The sequence below is a fragment of the Sardina pilchardus genome, chromosome 16 (assembly GCF_963854185.1).
Source record: "Sardina pilchardus chromosome 16, fSarPil1.1, whole genome shotgun sequence".
Classification (NCBI taxonomy): Eukaryota; Metazoa; Chordata; class Actinopteri; order Clupeiformes; family Clupeidae; genus Sardina; species Sardina pilchardus.
Window position 1 is genome coordinate 3,676,967 of NC_085009.1, and position 6,049 is coordinate 3,683,015.

Genomic DNA, 6,049 nt, shown 5'->3' on the forward strand with positions numbered 1-6,049 from the left:
AGTTTAGGCTCAAATGTAGGACAACCTGGGAAGAACAATACAGGCGGAGGTCTGCGCTCTCTGAGTGCTCTTCTAGTTATTATTTTATAACAATCTTAATGTGCTAGTAAGTGGGCAAAAGGTGTTTAAAATGCTTTCCAACTTTTTGGTGAGGGAACACACATTCTCCAAAACTGATTAGAATATACCACCTCTCAAAGAGACAGGTGACCAGAGAGAGAGAAGGAGGCGACAGAGGAGGTACAGAAAGTACAGCAGGAGAGAGGGAAGGTGATGACAGGTACAACAATTGAAGAAGGAGATGAAGGAGGCGACAGAGGTATAGCAATTGTTGAAGGAGAGAGAGGAGGAGGCAACAGAGGGTCAGGTGACCAAAGTGAGGGAGAGAGAGCACAGAGACAGGCAGCGCAGGAGGCACAGCTGACCAGGTAGGAGACCTTAAAGGAATTTTGGATATAGGACATAATTTCCAACTTAGTCGGGGTGATATAGGTCGGTGAGGACCATTTTCAGTGAATTTCTGCCCTTCCTTGAGTTGCAGCGTTCATCTCGTGCTAACCTGGTGCCGAGATAACGCAAGTCAAGGGTAACATCCAGCCTGCCACTGAAAACACTCCACAGAACACCCGAAACAAATAAATTATAACGTCAGACTATCGATGCACATGCCTGTGTTGATAAAGCAATGTTAGAAATAAAACTAACCTTGCATTGCATTGCAATAGCCTACTTTGTTCCCTGTATGGCAGTGGCGTACTACAAATATAGTGTGTGATTTACTATAGTAATGATTTACTATAGTAATTTTCCAGACAGACATTGTAGTGTACTGTAGTACATACTATAGTAAGTCACTACACAGTGTAGTATACTATACATTACACTGTGTAGTGACTTACTATAGTATTTACTACAAATATAGTGTGTGATTTACTTTAGTATTTTTCCAGACATTATAGTGTACTGTAGATTTACTATAGTAATTTTCCAGACGTTGTAGTGTACTGTAGTAAATACTATAGTAAGTCACTACACAGTGTAGTATGTGTAGTATGGGTGCGTTTCTGTGTGCGCGTGTGTGTGTTTGCATGTGTGTATATGCAGTGTTGGGCAAGTTACTGAAAATTAGTATTCAGTTACAGTTACTAGTTACTTGTTTTGAAAGTAATTGAATTACTTGCCCAGTTACTGTATATCAAAAGTAATTAGTTACTAAGAAAAGTAACTTTTAAGTTACTTTTATGTCTGCGCTTTAGATGTAAATACGAACAGTACTGAACAGTCAAACACAATAAACATATTTGTTTAGACCTAGTGGGTCGTCAAACACAATAAACATATTTTTTTAGACCTAGTGGGTCACTGACTCAACAGTTGACAGAGGATGCATGTCATCGATAACATACCTAACGGTATGGACACGGTTATAGTGACCTATCATTCACAGCAGTGGCAATCCTAGTCTGCTCAACCCACAGAAAATGGCTCATCTTGTTTCTATTTCATATTTAGAATTCATAATCATAAACTATATATATTTTGTTAACAGTTAATAGTGCTTTAGCATCTGCATAATTACTTATAGCTAAAAATAATCAGTAATTTGAATAGGCCACTTCATGTTGATTACACTTGTCTTTAATGACATTAGCCTACAGGAGTGGTGTGTAGGTCTCATTGAGTGACTGTCACTTTAAGAGGTACGTGAATGTAATTAGTTTTCATTCGGTTTTAACGGGGAAAGTCACGCATAGTTCACTGACATGTTTTCATTAAATAAAATTAATGTTAAAAAAACGAACAAGGTAAAGAGGATATTTCTGGCGTCATAGAAAAGATAAGTGTCTTGCTTCTATGATTTAGGTAGGTTGAACTCTTAGATGTGGGGTCTTTGCACCTGCACATAGGCTATTTTACAACTCACCACTACGTTTCTGCCTTTGATTTCGACGAGCGAAAATTAATGTCCATACTTCCAGGAGAGAAAGCTCATCTTATCCGCACTGTCGGCCATGATGTGGTTTAATGCTCATTGATTGATTCGATTGGTGTGTGTGCCACCCTGCGACGTCAGGTCAGAAGTGAGCCTCTTGTCTTCTTGTCTGCAAGTGTTCGATTTTCACAAAAGAGAGTAACGCGAGTAACAAACTCATTTAAATTTCAGTAATTGTAATTGCGTTACCTGATTTTAAAAAATACTTAGTTACTTGCTCGTTACCGCTAAAAGTAGTGGAATTACAGTAATGCGTTACTTTGTAACGCGTTACTCCCAACACTGTGTATATGTGTATGTGCATGTTCTGTGTGTATTCTGTATGTGTTCTCTTTCTTTCTCTCTCTCTCTCTGTGTCTGAGTGTTCTGTGTTATCTGTGTGTATTCTGTGTGTGTTCTCTCTTTCTCTCTGTGTGTGTGTGTGTGTGTGTGTGTATGTGTATGTGTATGTGAGTGTGTGCCTGCGTATGTGTGTGTGTGTTCACTCGCGCGCATGTGTGTGAGTGTGTGATCTGATATTGGAGTGACAGTGACGGCAGAGAACACAGTGAACATGTACACATAGAGACACATTCAACACACACACAAGCAGACACACACACACACACTCATAGACAGAGAAGCACTCATACACAAAAGCAAGAACACATGCACACACTCATTTACATACATAAAAGTTGCAATAGGGGATGGAGTAGGCGATGGAAACAAAAGCGTGATTGATATTTGCGGAGAGAATGTGCAGGACTGAGCGGCGGTCATATTGTGTATCGCTTTGCGGTACATCTAGTTACTATAGTATTTACTACAAATATAGTGTGTGATTTACTATAGTAATGATTTACTATAGTAATTTTCCAGACAGACATTGTAGTGTACTGTAGTAAATACTATAGTAGGTCAATACACAGTGTAGTATACTATACATTACAATGTGTAGTGACTTACTATAGTATTTACTACAAATATAGTGTAGTGATTTACTATAGTAATTTTCCAGACATTGTAGTGTACTGTAGTAAATACTATAGTAAGTCACTACACAGTGTAGTATACTACATTACTATAATATAGGCCTACTACATGTGCTATATAAATAAACTTGACTTGACTTGACTTGACGAGACTTACTATAGTATTTACTACAAATATAGTGTGTGATTTACTATAGTAATTTTCCAGACATTGTAGTGTATTGTAGATTTACTATAGTAATTTTCCAGACATTGTAGTATACTATAGTAAGTCACTACACAGTGTAGTATACTACATTACTATAATATAGGCCTACTACATGTGCTATATAAATAAACTTGACTTGACTTGACTTGACGAGACTTACTATAGTATTTACTACAAATATAGTGTGTGATTTACTATAGTAATTTTCCAGACATTGTAGTGTATTGTAGATTTACTATAGTAATTTTCCAGACATTGTAGTGTACTGTAGGCCTAGTAAATACTATAGTAAGTCACTACACAGTGTAGTATACTATACATTACTATAATATAGGCCTACTACAATAGTGACTTATTATAGTATTTACTACAGTACACTACAATGTCTGGAAAATTACTATAGTAAATCACACACTATATTTGTAGTAAATACTATAGTAAGTCACTACACTGTTGTAATTACTATAGTATTTACTACAAATATAGTGTGTGATTTACTATAGTAATGATTTACTATAGTAATTTTCCAGACAGACATTGTAGTGTACTGTAGTAAATACTATAGTAAGTCACTACACGGTGTAGTATACTATACATTACACTGTGTAGTGACTTACTATAGTATTTACTACAAATATAGTGTGTCATTTACATGAGTATTTTCCAGAAATTGTAGTGTACTGTAGATTTACTATAGTCATTTTCCAGACATTGTAGTGTACTGTAGTAAATACTATAGTAAGTCACTACACAGTGTAGTATACTATACATTACTATAATATAGGCCTACTACAGTAGTGACTTACTATAGTATTTACTACAGTACACTACAATGTCTGGAAAATTACTATAGTAAATCACACACTATATTTGTAGTAAATACTATAGTAAGTCACTACACTGTAGTAATTACTATAGTATTTACTACAAATATAGTGTGTGATTGACTATAGTAATGATTTACTATAGTAATTTTCCAGATAGACATTGTAGTGTACTGTAGTAAATACTTTAGTAAGTCACTACACAGTGTAGTATACTATACATTACACTGTGTAGTGACTTACTTTAGTATTTACTGCAAATGTAGTGTGTGATTTACTATAGTATTTTTCCAGATAGACATTGTAGTGTACTGTAGATTCGTGACTTACTATAGTATTTACTACAGTACACTACGATGTCTGGAAAATTACTATAGTAAGTCACACACTATATTTGTAGTAAATACTATAGTAAGTCACTACATTGTAGTAATTACTATAGTATTTACTACAAATATAGTATGTGATTTACTATAGTAATGATTTACTATAGTAATTTTCCAGAGAGACATTGTAGTGTACTGTAGTAAATACTATAGTAAGTCACTACACAGTGTAGTATACTGTACATTACACTGTGTAGTGACTTACTATAATATTTACTACAAATATAGTGTGTGATTTACTTTAGTATTTTTCCAGACATTGTATAGTACTGTAGTAAATACTATAGTAAGTCACTACACAGTGTAGTATACTATACATTACTATAATATAGGCCTACTACAGTAGTGACTTACTATAGTATTTACTACAGTACACTACAATGACTGGAAAATTACTATAGTAAATCACACACTATATTTGTAGTACATAATATAGTAAGTCACTACACTGTAGTAATTACTATATTATACAACAGTTAAGTCCGGTCGAACGATTTAGCAATATCTGATTGGACGAGACGCGTTCTATCAGTGGTGATATGAACCGATATCACCACTGGTGACTCTTCACAGCTAATAATCACTCCGCGACGTTGATTCTTCGCTTTGATTTAACCAGAGACGGCATTCCATGTTCTTTGACTTAGCAGTTGCATAGCAACCACAAGCGTTCTGAGCTAGGCCTACTTCGCATAGCGGAGGAACTGGGCTAAATAAAACGATGGCAAATAATAATTATCCTTCCTAAAAATGCACTCGGGTATCTTTTTTTGTTGGCAATGGAACTGTTGTATAAAAGCATTATCGCACTCCGCCTTCGGCTTCGTGCCTGCGGCGAACCACAGCCGTGGCGATATTGGCCAACAACACCACTCCCACTCGTGCGATAATGCTTAAGTATTTACTACAAATATAGTGTGTGATTGACTATAGTAATGATTTACTATAGTAATTTTCCAGATAGACATTGTAGTGTACTGTAGTGAATACTATAGTAAGTCACTACACAGTGTAGTATTCTATACATTACACTATACTTACTATAGTATTTACTACAAATGTAGTGTGTGATTTACTATAGGAATTTTCCAGACATTGTAGTGTACTGTAGATTTGTGACTTACTATAGTATTTAGTACAGTACAGTACAATGTCTGGAAAATTACTATAGTAAATCACACGCTATATTTGTATACACTGTAGTTATTATGACCGCCGCTAGCGTAGCTAGCAAAGCGGTCATATAGTTGTTGTCAAAGTTTTTTTTTTTATTATTCTTTTTTCCCCGTCATTTTTCGTCAACGATTCCCGGGACACTGTAACACCGGAGCGCATGAAACTTGGTGCGCATGTAGCCCCAGTAGACTTCTGTGGAAAATTTTCGTTTCGTCCCCGGGGGTCACTCCACCCCCGCGCTGCCCCCGCCCGAAGCCCAAAAATGACAGTTTTTCCTACATAACTACCTGAACCGTGGCGCCGAGGAAGACAAAATGTTTATGGTATGTTGGTCTCAAGAGCTTGCATCAACTTAGCTAATAACCAGTCATTTGTGATTTGCACCCCCCTGGTAAAAATCGAAAATGCAATGTGATATTGCTTTAATTGCCCCTATCTTCAGATGAGATGTTATAAACTGCACCAAATTTCATGTGTATGATGAACCT